Source organism: Ambystoma mexicanum, chromosome 6q (assembly GCF_040938575.1).
Source record: "Ambystoma mexicanum isolate Mex_15411 chromosome 6q, UKY_AmexF1_1, whole genome shotgun sequence".
Taxonomy (NCBI): Eukaryota; Metazoa; Chordata; class Amphibia; order Caudata; family Ambystomatidae; genus Ambystoma; species Ambystoma mexicanum.
In genome coordinates, this window is record NC_090937.1 from 978,502,761 (window position 1) to 978,527,293 (window position 24,533).

The window sequence follows — 24,533 nt, forward strand, 5'->3', positions numbered from 1 at the left end:
ATCCAGAGGAACATAATTATTAAATGATTGAAAAGGAGTTACTAGTGATCAAATGGGCAAATGACAAGTTCTGACCTTCTTTGGTAGTGTGGTTCGACCACAAGCCTTTAAAAGAGATTTTAATGACAAAGGGTTTGGATAAACTCTATTTGAGAATACACAAGTGGGTGGCATGTTTACAAGACTATAATTGGGCAATTGAATATTTACCAGGAGTGAGGAATTAGGTTGCAGATTGTCTTTCCAGATTGACAAATGTGGTAGAGGATGGGCACAACAAGGGTGATGAAGAGGATCAAATAATAAATATTAGTCAAGAAGTTGTATCAGAAAAGGAGAGGGAGGAAGCAATGTTAGCAGATGAAGTACTTTGTGATGTCAAAGAGCGTCATGAAAGCAGTATCAAATGTAGTGAGATCAGGAACAGAACGATGCGCCCGATGCTGTGAGACATGTATTTGATGAATTACTTGATGAATGACAAAGATCAAACATAAGACAAGATTCTTGGTGGCACGGCATGAACTTGCAAGTGGAGAGGTTAATTAGAGATTGCCACATTTGTGAGGATTCCGCAAAAGGGTGTGTTGCGAGAGTCGAACTGATGACAGTCATGTCCATTCCATCCATACCCTGGGAGCGTGTGGGTTTAGACATTGTGGGGCCTGTAAGGAATCAAGTAAGTCTAAGGTATTGCATTGTTTAAGTGGATATGTTATCCCGAAGGGAGAGATTTCGTGGGTGCAGAATATCTGTTCCAAGGATATCATTACATTTGTGGAGGACATATTTAAAAGAGAAGGTTATCCCACCACTATAGTGACAGATAATGGAGTACAGCTTGTGTCTGAAGAGATGGAGGTATTTCTTAGGAAGAATGGCATAGAGCACATAACTAGTTAAATGTATCATCCCAAGACCAACAGGATTGTTGAGAGATTCAATGGGGTCATTAAGAATAGCATCAAATGTGCTATCTCTGAAAATGGTGATTGGGGGAAGGCAGCAGTATAGACAGTGGTGGCACATAGGTTTACTCCTCATTCTACCACAGGAATTTCTCCCTTTGAGATGTTAAGGGGAAGGAAACCCAACACTAGAGTGTGTCCACCTTGGTTGGTCAGAGCATATCAGAAAGGTAATGATTTTTACATTGTCAAAAAGAATATCACCAAGAGACAAATATGTAATACATTTAACTTTGATACTAGGAAAGCTGTAAAGAAATGTCCGGTGGAAAGGGGTGACTGGGTATGTATAAAGTTCCCTCATGTCAGAGTGGAAAAAGGTGCCAGTTGGTCAGAACCCATGAACGTTATCCAAAGATTTCATAGAGCAGTGAAAGTTTCAAATGGTAGAATGTGGAATGTTAATAGGGTCTTCAAGTGTATGAATAGTAAGCAGAAAGACACCAGTTCTTTTAACAAAGAGATGAATAAGGAAAGAAGATGCTGTTATGAGAGCGATACAAGAAAGGCTCCGAGTTTGACTCCCACTAGACGAATATCTGGGAGACCCTCCTATTTGATAGATTATGTGGATTGAAAGCAACAACTAAATGAATAGATCAGCCAAAGGAAAACCTGGGGGTCGTGAAGTAGTAGTGCGCCAGTGAATGCCACTATTTAATATAAGTATGTGGATCTGCTGCGTTGGAAACCTTATGCTGGCGCCCCCCTGTAGGCACCAGAAAACTTGAAGCAAAAAGTATGTAGTAAAGGTAGATCCAATGCGCAATTCCAAAAATTACACCGTCACATCAGAAAGTGAAAACAAGGTTGTCTGCTTATATGCAGGATTTATTATTCATGGACAGCCGACACGTGTTTCCACCTCTCCGGTCATTATCAAGGCTGTAATTTGAAAAACACAAGATATCAATATAGTATATGCATTTGAAAACAAAGGTAGGTGTTATTGAAGAAAAGACAATTCATTCACAAGTATTACAGCAAAACCATCATATACAGAGTAAAAGGAACATACCAGAATGTCCAGGATGTTTGTAGAATGGAGGGGAAGGGGACGAATGGTAGTCCATGGTGAAATACAAAACACAAATTAATAATGAGAACCAAATTGGATGGCTATAAAAATTGTGAGAAAAGTCATCAAGGTACATGAGTGTGCACGTGGGCTAGTAAAACATACCATGAGTCCACTGGGAAAATGAATAGATGCTCTGAGTAGTTAGAAAGTAGTAGATATGTAAGCAGGATAGATACCTGAAAGAAGTAATGAATAGATTTCTAAGTGAGGCTCATACAATTAATAATGCTTTGACAAATTGTAGAAAAAGGCGGCCCAAATAAAGGCACTTACCACCAATGGTATAACCTTGGAAAAGTCAATTGGTAAGAAGATCTCAATAGAAAAGAGCAAAAACCGCAGGGAAGTGTAAGGAATAATTCCCATTCATATTGCTGATTGCCAATAATTAAAAATAAGCAAAATGTCTGAGCATAAAGATACCTATATGGCATAGATGCTAGGTTAAATCAAGAGGTCCAATCCCCATAATCCATAAATGTGGAACCGCGTTAGTGCGTGGACAAAGCCAGACAAGCCAAACATTAAATGGCTGCTGACTTCATTGCGGAGCGGTCGTGACGTCACACGCACGTTTTGCGTGTGATGTCACGCACGCGTGTGACACGTGTGACGTCAGTCGCGTCATTACGGCCAAAATAATAAACAAAAGTCCATGGGAGCAGTTGTATGAATGTGCAAGTTGAGTCAGGGCTCCAGTGATAGAGAATAACTAGAGGAAAGTTTGTACAGAAAAGAAAGAATGCCAACAGCACATCATGTAACTTACGCGAAATTCATTTACAATTTCTTATATATTTTTGTGGAATGACTAAGAAAGATATTTTTTTTAATGTAGGATGACTAAGAAAGAAAAATTCCCGGGGCAGTATGGGAGTAATGCTTTGTTGTGCCAACACATAATTCAAGAGTGAGAGCAGTGCGGCTCTCATTTCAAAACAGAGGTCCAACACTAAAGTCAATCTATTCTATGTGGAATATCTAGGCAGAAAAATATATACAAAGATTCAAAGGGCAGTATAGGAGCTTGTAACAACACATAATTCAAAAAGTGATACTCAGTTCAAAACATAAATCAAGCATCATAAGGATTAATTTAACTTTGAAAAGTCAAAGTTAGTAACTGCATAGGGTACACTGTGGTCAGACTTTATATTAGTATAAGCCTTAAGCATCATTCAAGAGACACTGTATAAAGAGCAACAAAAAGATGTTCATGCGTCTATAACAGTATTAGTATGGGATCATGCCATGGTCAGACTTTGTGTTGGTATAAGAGCTAAGCATCATTCAAAAGGCACTGTGTGAAGTGCAGCAAAAGGGTGTTCATGTGTCTGTAATTGTATTAGCATCAGATCACTAATATAAAATAACTGATATGTATCATAGGCAAATAGCCTTAAAACCATACAATAGCACCAGACTGGTGAAAAACGGGTATTGGCAAGGTACTCTAAATACATGTTAGAGCAGAGATGAAAAATTACAGAAAAACATGCATTTCATGATCCGAGTTCAAGCCAACAGTAGTGCATCTGAAATAACAAATGAGCTTGCATTCCAATTGTCTGAACTTCATACAAAAATTACCACCTCATTTACTAGGTCTCTCATTCGCTAAACCTATAAATCGTACATCAGATTTATTGGCTAGTTGGTGCTTGGTTTGCCAATGTGTAGAATTGGCAGGTTGTCGTCAGTTTTACTGAGGCTAGAAAGATGTTCTCGAATGCGTACCCTTAATTGCCTGATTGTACTTCCTATGTAGATCTTATTGCAAACACAGATGATTGCATAAAGTACAAATTTGGTTTTGCAATTGATAAATTCCCTGATTGTAGTCTTGATCCCATTAAGATCTGAAAACTGTTGACAATTCGGATAAGCATATTGACATTGGTTACAATTACCACATTTGAAAAAACCCTTGTGCTGTTGCAACCAAGTTGTTGGTCTCCGAATATTAGGTGGGTCAAAAAATGAGGGGCTCAATCTATTGTGAAGGGTGTTCGCTTTGGTGAATGTGAATTGGGGTTTGGAAGAGATGAAAGGCGTTAGATCTGAGTCTAAGTGTAGGAGATGCCAATGCTTGGAAGCCAATTTGTAATGGGTGGAAGAGTCTCTTGTGTATTGTGTGATAATAGAGACTCGCTGGTTTTCATGTCATTGAAGGCTTTGCACCCAACAGATCAACCTGGCTTGTAGATGAATATTTACGAGATTCTTTGTGTAAATCACGGGCGTCATAGCCCCGTTGCTTAAAGCGATTGATCACTCGTTTACATTCTGTTGTGAAGTCAGAATCGTTTGAGCAGTTTCTCCTTACTCTATAGAATTCACCATTCGGGATGTTCATTATTGTGGCCCATTGATGACAGCTTTTGGCGTGTAATATAGCATTAGCTGCTGTGCGTTTGTGGAAAGTTCTAGTTTGCAATTCATTGTTTTCAACAAAAATTTCCAGATCTAAGAAGGTGACCTGAGTGGAACTGGACTGTCCTGATAAAGTAATCCCAAAAGTATTCTGATTGGCATAAGTGACAAATTCATCAAAGAAGATACTAGTCCCTTGCCAAATTATAAAAATATCATCTATGTGTCTTTTCCAAGACACCAGTTGGTCATGAAATTGCGGTTTGTCCAATATGTGAGTTTCCTCAAAGTGAGACATAAAGAGGTTTGCCAAAGATGGTGCAAACTTGGCACCCATGACCACGCCTTTGGACTGTAAATAATATATATTGTTAAAAAGACAAACATTGTTTATGAGAGCAAACTTGAGAAATGATTTAATCATTTGGATATGACTATAGTATGAAACAGATGTATCCCGGAATATATAGTCAATTGCCTGCATTGCTAGATCATGCCTGATGTTGGAATAAAGCGCTGTAACATCTAAAGTAGCCAAATGGAAGGTGGGTTGCCATGTTATAGTTTGTAAAAATTGTAGAATCTGAGTGCTATCCCTAATGTAGGTGCTCATTTTGATGACAAATGGTTGAAACACTTGGTCAAGATATTGCGATATGGCTTCTGTAACCCATCCGATGCCACTCATTATAGGCCTGACTTCCGGAAGATCAGTAAAATGTTTATGAATTTTTGGCAAAAAATAAAGAGTGGGCATTGTTGGTTCAGTGATGGACAGAAATTCTTTTTCATTGTCAGTTAAATATCCAGAAGCATACCATTGGTCTAAAAGGGATTTCAGATCCGATACAATTTGTTTGGTTGGATTACGGCTAAGTTGAATGTAACAACCAGGGGTTTCAAAATGCTTGTTTGCCATTGTAATGTAATGTTCTGTATTGAGTATTACAATATTGCCATCTTTGTCGGCTTCTTTGATTGTAATGGTTGGGTCTTGTTCTAATTGTTTCAAAGCTAGTAATTCTTGCTGATCCAAATTGGAACGATATGATGTTCTATGTGGTCTATCCAACAGTTTGTGTATGTCTGTAATCATAGCCTTATAAAAAGTATCAATGAAATTGTCAGGACCAAAAACTGGTGTAAATTTGGATTTAGGTTTAAGTTCAGTAATGTTCAAGTGTCTGGTTTGTACATCTAATTCTGACATAACTAGCTGTCTGTCAGGTGGTGAATCTGTTGTAAGAGATAACAATGTCTCAATATGATCAAAATCTTGCATGGTATGCTCACTAAGAGGAGAAATTGGCGCTTTTGGAACATAAGTTTTGACTTGAGCAGCAAAAAACATTTTTAGTTTCAGTTTCCTAGTGAATTTAAAAAGATTGATTTGAAATTGAACATAGTCAGTACCAGTAGAAGGAGCATAAGAGAGTCCTTTATTAAGAACCCTAACTTGCTCTCTTGTCAAAATTTGATGTGAAAGATTAACTAGATTTTTGGTCAGTTGTTTCCTGGCGTTGGCCCTTGTCAAAATTCCTGTCCGGCCAGATTCTAGGTTTGGGTTTCCCTCCCCTACTGCCCCTGGTGTGGAAATGGGTGTTGGCGTATTTGTTAACAGAGGGTCTCGGAATCTGACTTGCTTGAAATTGCCAGATGGCTGGCTGCCCTTTTTGTAGCGTCTGATTTGTTCTAAAAAACCCTTTCCGCTAATAATAGTTGTGTCAGATTTAGAAGATTCAACATTGGAACTAGAAGTTTCAGTAGTGGGAGATTGTGTGTCACCATCCGAGTCAGGATCAGAGCTAGTGGGGCTAGTGTTAGCAGTACTACTTCGTGATCTGGAAGGGGCAGAGTCATATTTAGTTTGAAATGTGTAGACCCTATCTTGCCTGTAGTCCTGGTCATCTCGGAAATATTTACAACATTTTCTGAGCTTGATCTCATCCTGGTATTCACAAAGTATTTAATTCATAATTTCAAAATTCTTAGTTCTTGAAATCATGAATGAAATACTTTGTTGTAAATCTGACATACGATTTATAGGTTTAGCGAAAGTGAGACCTAGTAAACGAGGGGGTAATTTGTGTATGAAGTTGAGACAATTGGAATGCAAGCTTATTTGTTATTTCAGATGCACTACTGTTGGCTTGAACTCGGATCATGAAATGCATGTTTTTCTGTAATTATTTTATCTCTGCTCTAACATGTATTTAGAGTACCTTGCCAAAACCCGTTTCTCACCAGTCCGGTGCTATTGTATGCTTTTAAGGCTATTTGCCCATGATACATATCAGTTATTTTATATTAGTGATCCGATGCTAATACAATTACAGACACATGAACACCCTTTTGCTGCTCTTCACACAGTGCCTTTTGAATGATGCTTAGCTCTTATACCAACACAAAGTCTGACCATGGCATGATCCCATACTAATACTGTTATAGACGCATGAACATCTTTTTGTTGCTCTTAATACAGTGTCTCTTGAATGATGCTTAAGTCTTATACTAATATAATGTCTGACCACAGTGTACCCTATGCAGTTACTAACTTTGACTTTTCAAAGTTAAATTAATCCTTATGATGCTTGACTTATGTTTTGAACTGAGTATCACTTTTTGAACTATGTGTTGTTACAAGCTCCTGTACTGCCCTTTGAATCTTTGTATATATTTTTCTGCCTAGATATTCCACATAGAATAGATTGTCTTTAGTGTTGGACCTCTGTTTTGAAATGAGAGCCACACTGCTCTCACTCTTGAATTATGTGTTGGCACAGCAATGCATTACTCCCATACTGCCTCAGGAATTTTTCTTTCTTAGTCATCCTACATATAAAAATGTTTCTTTCTTAGTCATTCCACAAAAATATATAAGACATTGCAAATTAATTTCGCGTAAGTTACATGATGTGCTGTTGGCATTCTTTCTTTTCTGTAAGAACTTTCCTCTAGTCATTCTCTATCACTGGTGCCTTGACTAAACTTGCACATTTATACAACTGCTCCCACAGACTTTTGTTTATTATTTTGGCCGTAATGACGCGACTGACGTCACACGCGCCACACATGTGCGTGACGTCACATGCGCTCTGCGACGAAGTCAGCAGCCATTTAATGTTGGCTTGTCTGGCTTTGTCCACGCACTAACGGGGTTCAACATTTATGGATTATGGGGATTAGACCCCTTGATTTCACCTAGCATATATGCCATATAGGTATCTTTATGCTCAGACATTTTGCTTATTTTTAATTATTGGCAATCAGCAATATGAATGGGAATTATTCCTTACACTTCCCTCCGGTTTTGCTCTTTTCTATTTAGATCTTCTTACCAATTGACTTTTCCAAGGTTATACCATTGGTGGTAAGTGCCTTTATTTGGGCCGCCTTTTTCTACAATTTGTCTAAGAATTATTAATTGTAAGAGCCTCACTTAGAAATCTATTCATTACTTCTTTCAGGTATCTATCCTGCTTACATATCTACTACTTTCTAACTACTCAGAGCATCTATTCATTTTCCCAGTGGACTCATGGTATGTTTTACTAGCCCACGTGCACACTCATGTACCTTGATGACTTTTCTCACAATTTTTATGGGCAGCCAATTTGGTTCTCATTATTAATTTGTGTTTTGTATTTCACCATGGACTACCAATTGTCCCCTTCCCTTCCATTCTACAAACATTCTGGACATTCTGGTATGTTCCTTTTACTCTGTATTTGATGATTTTGTTATAATACCTGTGAATGAATTGTCTTCAATAACACCTACCTTTGTTTTCAAATGCATATACTATATTGATATCTTGTGTTTTTCAAATTACAGCCTTGATAATGACCGGAGAGGTGGAAACACGTGTCGGCCGTCCATGAATAATAAATCCTGCATATAAGCAGACAACCTTGTTTTCACTTTCTGATGTGACGGTGTAATTTTTGGAATTGCGCATTTGATCTACCTTTACTACATACTTTTTGCTATATGAATAGTTGAGCTAGATATTGTGTCAGTCCACCAATATATCAAATCTTCATAAGAGCCTTTAGAATTGTGTTATAACTATATTCTTATGTGCTAAAGCTTCATTGTAATTTAGTTATCGTTGCTCTCATTTTAGAGTGCAATACGTTCTCAACCGTTTGTAAAGAAGAAAGTACAATCCACCTTTTTATAATATAAATAAGTGATCTTGTAAATAAATTGGCAACTTTGTAGAGTAAAAAAGAGAGCACGTGTAGCATTCCAAGCTATGCATTCAACACTCCATGTGAGGTAAGCATGGAGTGTGGAATGTAGAGCATGGAATATGAATGGAAAGATGCACTAGGTTTGCTGTTGATGGATTTGTAATGAGCTGTGTGAAGGAGCCGGTGGGCGAAGATAAGAACTGTCAGTAAATGAATGTCAACAACCTCACCTGCCTCCAAGATCTTTTCAACCACCTTTCCCCATCATCTCGTAAAAACTCAAAAAAAGCTAAACAGTTTGAAAAGTGCAAACATCTTTTATTTTGCACAAATCATTATTATAATTAATAATGAGAACTTTGGTGGGGAGGTTTGAACAGACAACTACTGCTCACATCTCCTTTGGCTGCTAATCTTGCAGTTGGGTGTTTAAACATCGGATCCACAAGCGCTCTGGCAAGGTCACGTGCCCGAGAGCAGGAACCTACATTCAAACCATGACGCCTGTGCACACTGTAGACAGTGTGTGCACGCGCAGTGAGGATGAGGCCTGTTGAACAAATCTGAGAATGAGACATCTGGAGGTGAAAGACAAGGCAACGAACCACGCAGCTCCATCAGCCGCATCAGGGATGAGTTAAATGTTAAAGGTATTTGTACCACGCACTGTCACCAATTTTTCTCGGGAGAGAAAAACAATAGAAATGTCACTCTGAACATACCTATAGTATAATAATAGTATGAAACGTAGATAAACATACACAGGAGCCGCTGCCAATGATTCCCCGGGCTCCTGAAAGGGATCATTTAGAGCCTACATGAATTATTCTGTCTTGTGTGGATTTAATGTATCTCCATTCACGGGACACTTTGTCAGACACTTCGCCCTGGATGCCAGATTCGCCTCAACCCTGCCTCAGTATGAGACATGCATTCAGTGCTTTAAGTGGGGTTAGAAATTGAGTGGGTGCCCTCATTTGGGGACGTGGCTTGCCTAATGGGCGTGGTCTAAGACTTGATGGGCGTGGACTAAAGAAGAACATGTACAAATGCACAGGGGTGGTCTGCCCCACATACAGGCTCGGATGGGCCTATAGGGCAATAGGCCTATGGCCACCAAAAACCGAAAATGCTGGTGTGGGCTAGTGTTTTTGGTCAAAGTGGGCCACTTTTTTTTGGCCAATTTAGGCCAATTTGATTAGTTAATTTATTCTGTAGGGTAGTAGTTTTGGCCAGTGTTGCTGAATACATGTTCTTTAAAATTCACAATTTGCATTACATTTCATCAAAATACTCCTCTTTGGTTACTATTCAGAGTCACAAAAGGAATGAGTAGACATTTGCAACTGTGGGCCACTTTTTCATTGGTGTGCGAGATAGTTTTATGGCCCAGGCGGACCCTGCCCACATACTTAAGTGCATATCGCAATACCGTCTGCTTGCTACAACCAAAGTGTGTGATCCTGGGCAAATCATATAATTGCACTGTGTCTTACCTGCAGTTCTGTAAAGCAGAAATACCACCAAACTTACATATATAAGTGCTGTGCTATTGCCTTTCATCCCGGGGGGTTTGTGCCCTGAACGAGTAGAAGCAGCCTGGGGTCGTCCATCCCGGGAAGCAGCAGTGGGCTAGGAAGTACTGCAAGGGGCGCTGAACCTCGCATGCCTCCTCCACCCTAGCTCCAGGCACCAACTTTCCGGCTGCAAGAGCAGCGCAACCAGGAACTGAAATGACAGTCGCTGGAGCCCCGCTATGGGGGAGAATAAGGATGGGAGTCACAGATACACTTTGGTTTTACTGCGAAAACACTGAGCAGTCTCAGCACTGACAGCCTCAAGGTACATGAGTAGCACAAGCTGCTGCCAAGGCCTGGAATGCTCTGCCTCACTCTCTCCAAGCTATTTCTGATTATCTTATCTTTCGTCGTTTTCTTAAAACCTTATTGTTCTAGGCTGTGAATAAAATTGCTGTTTCTCTGCTGATGTAGCAACAAGATGCCTTTGGGCGAACGTGCGCTCTATAAGTTTAAATAACATAATATAACATAGGCTCTTGCTGAAGGAAGGCCCAGGCAGCCAATCGGAAAGGCGCGCAACACCAGGCCCCGCTAGCGCTATGAGCCAGAGAAGCAGGAAAGAGATGCAGGAAAGAGCAAGCAAAGCAGAAGCCGGATGCTCTGCAGCGCTCATCTTCAGCACCCGGCCGAGATGGCGGCATCTGGTAGGGCAAAAGGAACAGCCAGCGCGGTACACGCAGGTCAATACAGACCAGACCACTTCCTCCTGACAGAAACAACAGACAGTACTTTACGGAAAACACCTTACCTGTAGACAGAGCTAACCCTGGGAGAAATATAACATGTGACAAAACTAAATGACGCCAACAGCACAGCTAGTGGAAAGGCTAATGGCGCCCCGGACTTGGGGCTACAACTTCCTCTTTCGACCCCTCGCAAGGCTTATAGACCTCATGAAGGGTCACCAGAGGAAGTTGAAGTTAGAGGTGCTCGCAGGTCATGAGAGGAAGTTCCAGTTTGCACAACACTAGTTGGCACCACTGTCAGTCCAGCGTTTCCCGCACGGCAGGCTGCCGCGCAGTAAAAAGTCCCACCACAGCTTTGAGGGACCGATGGGCCCCAGCTGAGCCCCACTTTTTGGAGATAGCCGGGACTCGGCCCCGGCTGGCATTGGCCCACTAAAAGCCCTGCATACATGCATTTTTTTAACCTGCATACTGACGGCCCTACAGACTATGCCCCCTTCTGCATGATATTACCCGGTCGGGTCATGTGCCCAATCAATAATAGATGTTAGACAGCCAATCCGAGAAGAACCACATTGGGGACCAGGCCAACAGGTGACACATAGGGACTCCTGCTCACCTGTTGTGTCATGACCTGCAAGAAAGAGGAAATGCTCAAGAATGGCTCTAAATCCCGTACACGTCCCGGATGCTGGACATCAACCCACACGATCAAATGGTGTGAAAAGCTTCTGATGGGCCCTACGTGACAAGGACTGAAAGACACTCCCTTTAAGTGGCTCTCAGCAACACGTTTGTCCTCTAGACCAATGTGGACTCGGACATATGACTGCTTTTAAGCCAGACCGGCATTAAGGAAGCTAGGAGGACATTTCCAAGCTGGTGAGTGAGGCTATGGTTGGTGAAAAAAGCAACACAAAGGTCTGCTTTTCTATGGATTGTCAGGGTCACACCAGGCTCTTTTTCTTTGGTCAACAAAACACCTACAGCCTCCCTTCCTCTTTTGTTCTTGTTCTGCCCCCAAGCCCTAGGCCACTATTGTAAACTTGCTCATGGTTAGTGCGACGAAGCAACTTCCGGGGCACCAGTGGTCCAGGGGTGAATATTGGTTTCTAAACCATCAATCAGACCCACACCTCTAGTACACCAAAAGGGATCCAAACAGATTGTAATCACAAGTCAATTATAATACCTCCTTGTCCAATTTTGGTAACGTGGACAGAACGACAGGCTTATCTCTGCAAGGTCGTGAATCATTGGTTAGTTGCAACCCAGCTAAAATACAATTTATTACTCAGTGATAAAAAGACTGTCCAGTCAAGGTTGTATACAAATATCTACTTTATTATTACCACAACAGACAGTTCTAGCTCACTACAAAATACAGCCCAGCCTGTAAAGGAATGCAGAGGACAGACAGTTTCGAAGAATGAAAAGGGATACACTCTGGATACTGACAGGAGGCTAGTCGGTATAGTAATTAATCACAGTAGTTCCAGGATACTTGGTTTCAACACAAAGGGAGCAATGGGTTGTAAAATGTCACTAAGGGCCTTCGGAGAAGGGCCAGGGGGACCGAACCACAATGTACCTTGTGCTGTAGATGTTCTTGGTGCTCGACAGGGTCGAGTCGGTTTCAGGGTGCTTTGCAGCTTATGCGACAGAGTTCAAGATGGGAGACAGCTATGGGTATCAGGCGCAGTTATTTCGGTGAGCGAGGCTGGATGGATGGCTGCAGGCTGGCCTACATGGTGACTCAGGGTCAGGAATCATTACCTCAGTGCGGGTCGGCGGTTCTGAAGCACTGGTCAAGGTGTCCCGGACAGCGTTAGCGACTGCAGCGTAACAACAGTCAGAGGTGCAGGCAGTTGCAGATCGAGGGGTTCGACTGGCTAGGGAATGTCCTTTAAGGCAGATGTCATTAGATGTTTGTCGATGCACTCCCCCTAATTTCTTCACTTGGCTTGTGTTGTCTTTTAAGGCGGACGGCCCAAAGCTAAGGAGATTGTTGCAGGCAGCTGCCTTGTCATTGGTTTCGTTCAGAGACTCTCTGGCACTTCCCACCTAGGAAGCTTGCTTGCAGAGCCTAGCATGGCACGCTGTGTGCTGGCTAGGTACCGGTTCTGGAGCAGCGGGAGGGTCCTTTGAGTTCTGTTTCTCCATCTGTTCCCTGGGAGAAGTTTAGGGGAGGGATCTTGCTCTTTGGATATCCTGGCCTTCCTTCACTGGCGGAAGATGTAAGGCAGACTGTACCTTCAGAAAGGGTCCAATGCTGCATCCTTCTTGTTACTCCTTGCAAAGTCTTCAGATGATCTGCCAAAATAGGGAGTCAGCCCACTTTTAAAGCCAAACGGGCCACAGTGAATGGTGTAGGCTAAGCTTGTAGGCTTAATGAACCAATCCTGGGTCCCCACCAACAATCTCCTGTATGCATGAGCTTATAACCAGAGTACTTTGCAACAGAAAAAGTAAAGGGGTGAAAACATGTAATACTAAGACCCACTCTTCTTCCTGTCTGTTGTGGATCAAAGGGTCTCTTCGGTCAATGGAGTTCTCTGTGGTTCCTGATTAAAGCGGCAGGTCTCCCTTGAAGCTGTGGTAGGACCAGACTTTCTGGCGCAGTCAGTCCACATACTCGTTCCTTTTGAAAGGGGTCACCCTGCAGGGACTACTGTAATACAATCAATCTCCAACATGACATTCCATTGTCCATTGATACTAAGGTCGGGAACTGGCTTCAGGTTGACACAGTGCATATCAAAGGTTGTTGGGTTTCCTGTGTCCTTTGTTAGCCTCTGCAACCATGCCCCGTGTGGGCCTGTGTGAAGTACACTCTATTTGTACATTAAGTATGTTAATCGCTGCCACCATCTGCAGGGCTCACAAAAGGAAAGGGTGGATCCATGGAGCCTTTGTTAGTTAATTATGCTGGCCATGGGAGGAGGAAGGCGTGGCCCTCCCCCTTCTGAGATGCATTGTGTACTCCACGTGTCAGATCCCAATTAAATAGACAGGGGGACAGCGCCTATCGGTTGTGTCCACCCAGAGTACACAGGTCTATGTGTATGTCATGCTGTGAGCATAGGAAAATGCGAGCGGATTAACCCACACATTTTCCAGAGGTAGATCTACCGTCACGTAATTTCAAATAAAATTAAAAAAAAGCCCAGTTGAGAGCACACCCACCGTGCAGCTGGTCGAATTCCTCACAGTTAGTGTGCCATGCAGTTTTAGACAAAGTTGTGCAGATGTTCATCTGTGGATTGCCTGCCTTTCCCCTTCTGCCTATACAGCCACGAAGCTTGTTTTTTTTAATGCGAAAAACACTTGAAGTTCAAGGCCGTTTAAAGACGGTGGTTGCATCAGTGATTTCGCTTTAAAGGTGAAACGCTTCACAGCAAGGCCGGCTAAACAGAGCTGTCTGCGGCCTTTTACAACAGATGCTCAGGTGGTAGCTGCAATCACCAAATCATTAGCACCCTTTCAAGAGCTTTACTCAAAGGCGCTCAGACTCTTACATGTGTTCTGTGTTTAAAAGCCAAAGCAATTCTATGCCTGCAGACTTATCTGACACCAGCAGTTCCGAGTCTGACTAGATAGACACCAGGCAGACGTAGAGGCCTCGGCCCTTGGAGAATATTCTAACTGTTCCTGTTGCCTAGGCTGCCACGGGCGCCACTACTCCATGTATTTTGTCTTGTGCTCCTCGCCAAGGCGGATATTGCACGAGTGTGTGCTGGGTGTGTCTGCGGGAGCGCCTACCAACCATAGTCGCTCGTTTTCTGGATTGCAAATGCTGTTGCTCGATTGCAGTCGCTGTATTTTCTTTACAGTGGTGATTCCCTAGTCGTTTTGCTGGGGCTTAACGCGAATGTTCAGCTGGAAGTGTGCTGCACCAGTAGCGTTGGCTGTGCGCCATTACTATTGTGTTTCCGTGCTTTCAATAATCCTGAGTTTCGGTAGCACTGCTTTAAAAGCAGGCAAAGCAGCAGCAAACTTTAATATGTGGGGATTATGGCTTAAATCAGCGCGATACTGATGGCACGTTTTTATATTACTTGAATATTTTCCCTTCAACTTTTCCGGATCCGACAAAAAATAAATGTTCTTTCATGTTTGTTTGCACTGTTACATGTACTGTATGTTCAGCTCTTTGCGGAAGGGCTCTATAAATATCAATAAATAGAATGACGAGTTTTTCACGATGTGCATATCAAGTGTTGCAACATTTCCTAAACATCCCAACGAGCGAGCGAGGGGCTGGTGCTTTGAGGACCAGACACACACCCACTGTATTTGCCTGAAAGTATAAATGTGTCATGTAAATATGTGAACCTCGACAGCACAGAGAGTAGGACCAAGACTGTGCCAATTTCAAGTTCCCACCCCTTGCCTCATCATATATATCCTTGTTGTTAGGGGTGCGAGCCCCACACAGAGTCATATTGAATGTACAGCAAGCACCTCATGTTTCGGTGCTGTTTTTGCTGGTATAGTCTGAGTAGCAGCTCTGTGCCACAACACACTCCTCCTAATGATATAGACAAAGATAGATTGATAGTTGTGCAAACGAAACAAGTAGTTTTTGATAGACTGACATGGTTACAGAAACAAACAGATCGCTAGGATAGAGTGGTATCTGAGCTGTGAAATTACGTTTTCTAATGTGTCCACAAGGTGGCAGTAATGGATTGTTTATGTAAGTTGAGACATTTTATGTTTTGACAAGAAAGATATTTGAAGATGCACTGATGATATATGTGTTTCAACTCTGTAATCAGAGATTCACATTTGTGTTTGGCGTGCGCTTAGAACCTCTTAATCAGACTCCAATCTAGCACACTTTCTTGTTAAACAAGCAGTTTATGGCCCAGTGTCTAGATAAAATGACAAGATCCCTGTTGTATCTCTCCTGCAGGTGCTGTCCCGGAGAGCGATGGGGAGGCCGCCATTACGGCGCAGGAGCTATATAACATGCGTCACACCAGTTTGGTATCATGCCCGGAACTGCCTCCCTTCCAGAAGGGCGGGAGGGCCCTTTATTGCGCCGCGCGTCACTGTGCATGCGGGACGCGAGGCGGATAACACATTCGTCCTTTTTTCGAATAAAAAAACTAAACCCAACTCTATAACAGTATTCAAGAAACATCAGAAACTCCCCTGTGCAAATCTAGTCTGGCACAGGTGCATACTCTCTGTCTTTTATCACACCATTCATAGTCTCTTATTCTCTCTGGGGCCTTCGGGGCTGCCGTTAGGTTGTACCTATTGGGCCTCTGCCGGGGTGTTGTCTCTGAGTTATCTCCCCCCTGTGGCCCACCCCCATCTTCTGGATACACCTCCTCATCTTCTTCTTCCGGCTCCCCTGGTACTCCATTCTGTGTCGCTTCTTCGTTGGATCTGTGACTCGGGGTATGCTGTGACTGCTCATCGTCTTCATGTGACTGTCTCTCCCTGTCTGCCCACATTTGCTTGGGCACCCTCTTGAACCAGGATGCGTTTCTGGTGATTGTCTCCCGTCCTCATGCCGCTGTCACCATTGTTCCTTCCGTGCAGGTCATTGTCCAGAGTGCGTAGTCATAGCATGTTTCCAGCTTGGACTTAGTGGGGTTTCGCAATACCAGTACATGATCTCTGACCTTGTGCTTGGATCTTCTTACGTGTCTTATGTCGCTCATATGACTGTTTGCTGCCACTTCTCCTTTGAGTGCGGTCGCTGTCGAAAACGTCCACCCTCCTGCTAGGGTGATGTGGTATGGTTGATTTCACCATGGTCTCATACATGAGGTCTGCCGGGGGTATGTTGGTGGAGCTGCGGGGCGTCCCTGTAGTTCCCAATTCGAGCCGAAGGGTGTGCTGCTGACCCTGTGAAGATCGGGATGAGTGGTTTGTGGTCTGTGTAAACCCTCAACTTTCACCCATAGAGGTAGATATGGAAGTGTCGACACCCCAGAGTACCGCTATAGCCTCCTTCTCGATGTGTGAATACCACTGTTCGGTAGGTGTGAAGGCTCAGGAAGCGTATGCGATGGGCTTGGTTTCCCCTGTCCGTGACTGTTGGACAAGGATGACCCCGAGGCGAACAGGGCTCACGTCGACATACAGTTCTGTTGCTAGGGTTGGGTCGTAATAGGCCATCATTGTGTCCGAAGAGAGAGAAGTCTTGATTCACTCAAACACTTCCTGGCATTCAAGGCTCAAGTCCCATTTGACGTTTAATCTGGTGAGCTCCCTGAGCGGTTCTGACATGGTCGCCAGGTTAGGAATGAAACTGCTGCAATATGTTTCCATCCCCATGAAACTGCATTCTTCCGTGGGTGTTGTCGGGGGATGCCTCTTTTATGTCTGCTACCTTTTGTGGGTCAGCGGATAGCCCCTCACTGTTGAAGACGTACCCAAAGAATGTTATCTCTTCTTTTAGGAACTCATACTTGTCTCAGTGAATGGTGAGGCCTGCAGTTTCCAGCCTGCTGACCACCATTTCTGGGCGAATCCTCAACACTGTGAGGTCCGTGACTATCTCATCTAACGTGGGGGTGATGTGCCGCTCCCTTTTAATCGCTGCGTTAGGTAAGCGCATGCCTATGCAAATCCTTACTTTCCTGGGTTATTTTGGCTTTTTCATGACCACCATGGGCAATACTCAGGGTGTTGGTCCCGTCACTTGTTCGATACAACCCTTTTCTAGTTCTTGTAGCTCCTTTGCCACCAAGTCTCATGTGAAATGGAATTCCCCTGTGGCGCACAGCCCAGGGTTGTATTGTGGGGTCAATATGTAATTTTATGAGTTTCCATTTTAGGCATCCAATGTCTTTAAGGATGCCATGGTGTTTGGCTAGTAGGTCAGTGAGGTCAGTGGAATCTGCGACATTACAAATTCAATGGATCAGTTCTAGGTCTTCAGCTGCGTCCCCGCCAAGTAGGCATTCGATTCCAGCATTGACAACGTAGATCTTTTATTTGATGGCAGTCTCACCTTTGCTTAGTTCCATTCTGAAACACCCATGTACCGGGAGTGGCGTCGTGCTGCCATAGGCAAATAGGAGTGTTTTGGTCGACTTGAGATCTGGTTGAGGATGCAGCGTCTGGAACATGGTGGCTGGCATTACATCTACCAATGCTCCTGTGTCTATTGTCATGAGTGTCTCTTGACCCTGTATGTTTATGAGGCATTTGGGTCTTCTCTGTTTCTTTTTTGGCTCAGTGTTTCCGTGGTCCAGTGATGAGATCAGGTGGATTTTGCTCCTCCTTCTCGTTCTCCCAGTCCCAACAGCTGTTGCTGTTTCTCCATGGTCGTCATCGAATTCGTCTGTTGACGAGTTGTCCTTGGCCGCTACATAACACGTATCCGCTTGCTTCTTTTTCTTGGAGAAAGATTTGGCCTGTTGCGGTTGTGGTTGTTGGCGTTAAGGCTGCCCTGAGGATCTGCAGACATGCGCGTAGTGGTCCTTGCGGCTGCATGCTCCACACGTGGTTCCTTGCGCTGGGCAGTTTCTCCTTCCGTGATGTGCACCACCGCACCATCTGCACTTGGTGGGCCCCGGGATCCTTGGTTGCCACAGCGTCAAGTTGAGCGTTTCATTGTTGTCATTGGAAGCCAGTGCAGATGGCACAGTACTGGACTAATGTGGGCGCCATAAGGGGTTGCAGTAGCAACTCGAGTGGCTTAATTCAGAGCAGTTGCAGGCAGCGGATCAGGCCAACTGGCTGGGCCAAAGAAAGAGCCTTAAAATAATCAATACTGCTCAAGACCAAAGCGGCCACCACCGGCGGGAAAAGTCAGGCAGGAAGAAAGGGCAGGATTTTACTAAGAACCCACAACAAAACTTGAATGGCATACTGCGCTAACCTGTGCCACCATAGAAAGTGAAGTAGACAGGTAGAGCCCCCAGGTTCTTCACCACTGTCACTGGAATGGGAAGAGCACCCAAATAAGCAGACCAGAAGGAAGAAGACCACAAATCAGACGTGACTGAAGATCCTACCACCAGGACCTCCGTCTTGTCCCAGTTTAACTTGAGCCAACTGGTGCCCATCCAATCCCCCACGTCCAAGAAGCAATCATATAAACGAGATGACACACTGTCACGGTCAAGAGCTAAACAGATGAGGATTTGCATGTCATCTGCGTAAGAATAGCACCTAAAGCCATGGGCGCGGATAAGTGCAATCAGGGAACACATATTGATGTTAAATAACATCAGGGACAAGGCGGAACCCTGGGGAACCCCACAGAACAGAGAGTGAAAAGAAGGCAGAAAAAGAGGAAGAGAAACAGACTGGCCTCAACCAGTCAGAAAGGAGGTGAAACAGGCCAACACAGGGCACAATATTCCTAAAGCCGCTGTGGAACACTACACACAATTAAGACTACAGGTGTAAGCACAATCTCACCTTTGGTACAAGCCTGTACTACACAGTTATGTGGTAGCAGTGGCTGAGCAGCTAGACATATCTCAAGAGTAATGTGAGCAGTACAAGATGTTGCACAAAGGATGTACAATCACAGTAGTTCAAACAAACACTATTCAAGGTTTCTTGGTAAAAGAATATACATTTATTTACACAGTTATTTGGAAAACATTCCACTAGTGAGAAAGCAGCTCAATATCACACACTAATATACTACAGTACACAACCAATAAGTTTCTGAACAAGTAAATCTCCCCTGAAGTGGGAGCAATATGGCACTTCAGATACTTTCAAAAGGGGTAGAAAGACAAGGTTAAAAGAAGTTGAAGCACAATTACTTTCATAGGCAGGGCAAATAGTTTCAGTTCACTACAACCAGCAATTCATTTCAATAGGCCTGGCCCAAAGTCAATGGTTCAGAGTCTTGGATAGGATAGCACAGTTCTGGTAGTAAACGGTAAAGTCTTTGCCAATGTTCGAGGAAGTAGTTTGCCAGAAAAAGAGTTATATGTCGGTTTAGGAGCGAACAAGGTCCCAAAGTTGGGAAAGTTTCACAAACTTTCACCGCGGCAGAAACCATTTCCACACCGCGTTTGCACAGTACCTTAGTGATGAAGAAAAGCTGTAGCTGAAGCAGTTCTTGCAGATCTTGCTGTTCCTGAGCTTCAGTCATGGGAACAAGGAGGACATTGGGAGGTTCCTGCACTGCCCAGGCAAGAGACCATAAGCTTGGCTAAGCGTCGGTTTAAGGAGTGAGTGCCTTAAAGCCCACAAACTGGTATCCTTCTCACTGGCTATCTGGTTTTCAACAGCACTCTGAAGAAATTTCAACCAGTATGGAGACGGTGTCCAGGCGGCTTACAAGTTGGTTGTTCCCACCAGCTCAAGGGAAGAAGTCATCCTTGAAGGAGCTTCTCTGTCGATGGAGTTTCAGGCAATTCAGACCTGCAGCAGGGCTTCACCAGGCAAACCAATAGTCCAGGAGTTGCAGCAGTCGTCTTCCTTCAGCTCATCTTTGGTTCTTTCGTTCCAGTGGTCGACTCTGCCTTCCAGTCCTGGAGACTCGCCTTTTAAACAGTTTTTCTCCCATTCATCCCAGCCTAGCTGTCACTCACCCAGCAGGGTGGCTGTCCTTGCTGGACAGTCAGCCAGCCAATCACGCCAGAGTGCATTCAGGTTTCCTAGGAGACTAAGCACAGGGTGTTTCGGGCACTTGCCTCACATCCTGTCCACCCCAGACACTCAGGCGCCAGAGGAGGGCTTCAGCAGTGAAGCCCACCAAAGGGCATCGAACAAAGGGACCAAAGCTGGTTTGGCACGCAGAGTTAAACACAGGAAGGACCTTTCCTAAAAGGAACGGCAAAAAAAGATCACCAGAGTCTGTTTTTATAGAGGGGTCATGGGCGCCATATTGAAAAAACATGGCTGACCCGATTTTTAGCTACCGGTGTTCGCGGTTGGGAAAAATCATGGTAGTTTGTACTAAAACCACTGCCACCAGCCATTTCAAAAGGAAAGGATAACATTTGACTGTTACATGAGTGTTTAGACACAGGGAATGCTAAGCAACCCCTCCAGCACTCTATAGGAAGATAGTGTGTGCTGGGTCTATGAATTTAAAAGGACTAGTAAAGTCAATTTAACTTCACATGCTCTGGGAGACGTTAGTCAGTCCCAGAGAAGGTATTTAAACCTTGGGGAGTCTGAAAGACACCCCTGTGCCACTGCACTGAGGGTGCTGTGTGACACACAAGAAAAAGATTATGCCTATGGAGTTATCTAAAACTCCATATCCAAAGAACACAAAAGTAAAACACATATCAAAATACATGAAAGAGTGGGAACAAAGGCTCATGCTCTTTCCAGGTGAAAATTAAAATCCTAGAAATCCAGCAAAGTTTCTGGGAGTCTCAAAAGGTAAGGGAAATTAGCACATTCTTGAGAATTCTCCCTAACAGCCGCAAGCCAGGAAAGGAGAAGGGGGTGATTGACAGTATCAAAAGCCGCGGAAAGGCAGAGTAAAATCAGGGCCCCCACTCCACCACTATTAACCAACCTGACAAGGTTCTCCATAACTGATACTAGTTAAATAGTGTATGAACACAGCCTTAAACAGCTGTTGGCAAGTCCCAATTGTGTAAGTTGTTAAGATTCCGAGAAAATGGATGTGGAAATCGGCAGCAATAATGGGTCCTTGTGGTACATAGGCTGTCCTCCAGTACCTAGTACACTAATTGAAGAACATTAAGAAAAGGGTCAGTTTTGTTGCACCAAAATTGGTTGTTTTAATGAGTAATTATAGATACAATTTCCAGAATACAGAAATTCTTTGGTTAAACACTGATGACAGGATTCGATTCAATCTCTAAATCCCTTGAATTGTGCCAACTTTATTTGGTGATACCTCTCAAATAGTCTTGGCTTGTTACTAGTGAGATAAAGTATTCTCTCTCTATCTTTTTCAATCAAACAAAAAAAGGATTTCTCAATAATTCCTCTCTGGGATATGATATTATCTCTCAATCCCTCAATCAAACAAGAAAAGGATTTCTCAATGATTCCTCTCTGGGATGTAATATTATCTCTCAATCCCTTAAAGAAGGTTTCTCAATGATTCTTATTTTGGTTCCCTCGACACGTGTTTCTCCATCTTATGCCTATAGATGGTTCATCAGGAGGGTTCAGAATAAAGTACCAGTTTGGTTGACCTAAAATAAAACGGATACAGAATAATATGTGTAAGTTTAGCTACTACACCTAAGTTTCAGGTTCAACTCCAAATAATAAAAAATATTTGTACTCACTATTGACGATGAGTATTGTGGTCTAGAATGACTGCTTAAGCACTCATCCCTCTCTTTAGAATCACTTTGTATAATACACACTATAAATTAAGTGCTATGTTACAAATGAAAGCTTGTGTTGTCAGAAAATATATATCTGATCTAATTCTCATTTACCTTGAATTCGGCATAAACAGGTTCCTGAGCTGATAAGTTTTTCTCGCTGGAAAACTAAAATGGCCGCTTGTAACGCTCACCTGATTCCCGTAGAGGCGCCGGTCTTGACTGGGCGTATACCGTATCTTCAAAGGTGATGTGTAACACACGGCTGGCTCTTTGGGCTGGACCTCTGTGCACTGTATGTCTGACTCGAAGGGTAAGATGTCTGCAGATAGAAAATATGGGATTAAGGAACTGGGTTATTGAATGTCTCTCTCTTCTTCCCTTTCTCTTCTCCTGTAGAACCCCAAAGGTTAACGCTCTCACCTTAGGTAAGTGAACGCTGTGCTCTCCATCTGCCTCGGGGCAGGGTGCTGTAACCAGTTTCTTCACTGGATAAGGGGAGCAGGCCTCTTGACTTCAGAGGACTGCTGTCCGTCGTTTACTGCACGAACGGTAAGTTTCGAGTAATTCTAATGTCTTTAAAGTCTTTAGTAATGATGTTTCTTGTTTTGCAGGGTTCCGGCGATGGCGGATGACGGGCTGAAGTGAGTTGAAGATGGAGCCCGTGTGATGAATAGAAGCACCTGGAAGCACGTAAGTAAGCGCTTGTTGCCTGCTTCACGATGCGCTCTGACTGTCTTTTTATTTTGCAGGTACAAGTTCGGAGCGGCTGCAGGGTGCCGGAATACCCACTGGGTTAGATGTGGAAAGGAGTAATGGCACGTGAGTATTAAAGTTCCCCAATGTCTTTAAACGCACCTTGTTTTGTCTTTCAGATGCGGGATGCAGCGCCGAAGGCCTCCGGAGCGTGCGAAGAGTTGGTAAGCTTTTGTCTTTCAGATGCCGGAATGCAGTGTGAAGACCTCCGGAGCGCACGAAGAGTAGGTAAGCCTTTGTCTTTCAGATGCCGGAATGCAGCACGAGGCGTTGTTGACAGCCGATGGACCAGGTAAGTGAAGAGCTGTCACTGAAGACCGTAATGCTAACCTGTTCTTTCTTGTCTTTATAGGTGTTGCTGAAGACTGGATTCAGGATGGTAAGCCTTTTTCCTTAGGCCCAGGATCAGATGCAGAAGACACGATGAGCGTTCTGCTGCAGAGGATGCAGAATAACGCAAAGCAAGATTCATCCATCGGGTGTGGTTTAAATAGCCTCCTGTAGTGCTTAGGTGTCTCCTTCCACAGCCACGCCTAGGTAAGAAAAGAGTTCCTGCTTTCCAGAAGAGTTCCAGTGTTCTGAATCTAGGGAGTGGCTCCTGCCCCACCCAACAGGAAAAGTAGTTCCAAACAGAAGAGGATCAGAGGCTCAACTGGCAGGCAAGTAAGCAGCATGGTCTGCTGCAGGTAAGTCCACCCAAGCATTATGAGCCCGGCGCTTCCAGCGCTGGGACTGGGCATATTTATGAGCCTGGTGCCACTGGCGCCAGGACTGGGTCCAAAAGGTCCCAATTGGGACTGGTTGGCACTCGGAACCTGGGTTATGGATCTGCTTCCAAGGGAGTTGGGAAAACCCTGACCTTTTGGAAGCAGAGATCATGACAGTACCCCCCCTCAAGGCCCCTCCCAAACCAGGCTTCTCCGGGGGTTTTGGCTTGTCAGGAAATGTTCGGTGAAATCTTTTGATTAGGCGAGGAGCATGGACATATTCAGCAGGTTCCCAGGATCTCTCTTGGGGGCCGTAGCCTTTCCAGTCAATTAGGTAAAATAGTTTAGATTTGGAGATCTTGGAGTCCAGAATGCTTTTGACTTCAAACTCGAGTTCTCCATCAACTAGGATAGGTTTTGGAGATTTAGTTAGTCGGGTTTGAGGTTGCACAGGTTTTAATAGAGAGACGTGGAAGACCGGATGTATCTTCATGTGCGGGGGCAAGTCCAACTTGACCGCTACTGGGTTTACTATGGTAGTGATGGAATAGGGACCAAGGTATCTTGGGTTGAATGTGCGTGGCCCTTTTAGAGGTAGATATTTGGTGGATAACCAGACTTGATCCCCTACTTGATATTGAGGGGCTTCCTTCCGATGTTGATCTGCTCCTTTCTTGTATTGTTCTTTAGCCCTTTGAAGGTGAGAAACAGCTTCCTTAAAGGCTTGGGTGATTGTAGAATGCAGGTAGTCTACTGCTGGTGTTTCAAGATCTTGGAGGGGATCCAACTCCGAGGTTCGAGGGTGACTGCCGTACAAAAGAAAAAACGGGGTTTTCCCAGTTCCCGAATGGACAGAGTTATTGTAGGCATATTCGGCTATCCAAAGGATGTCTTTCCAAGTTTTTTCAGTTTGTTGCAGCATGCAGCG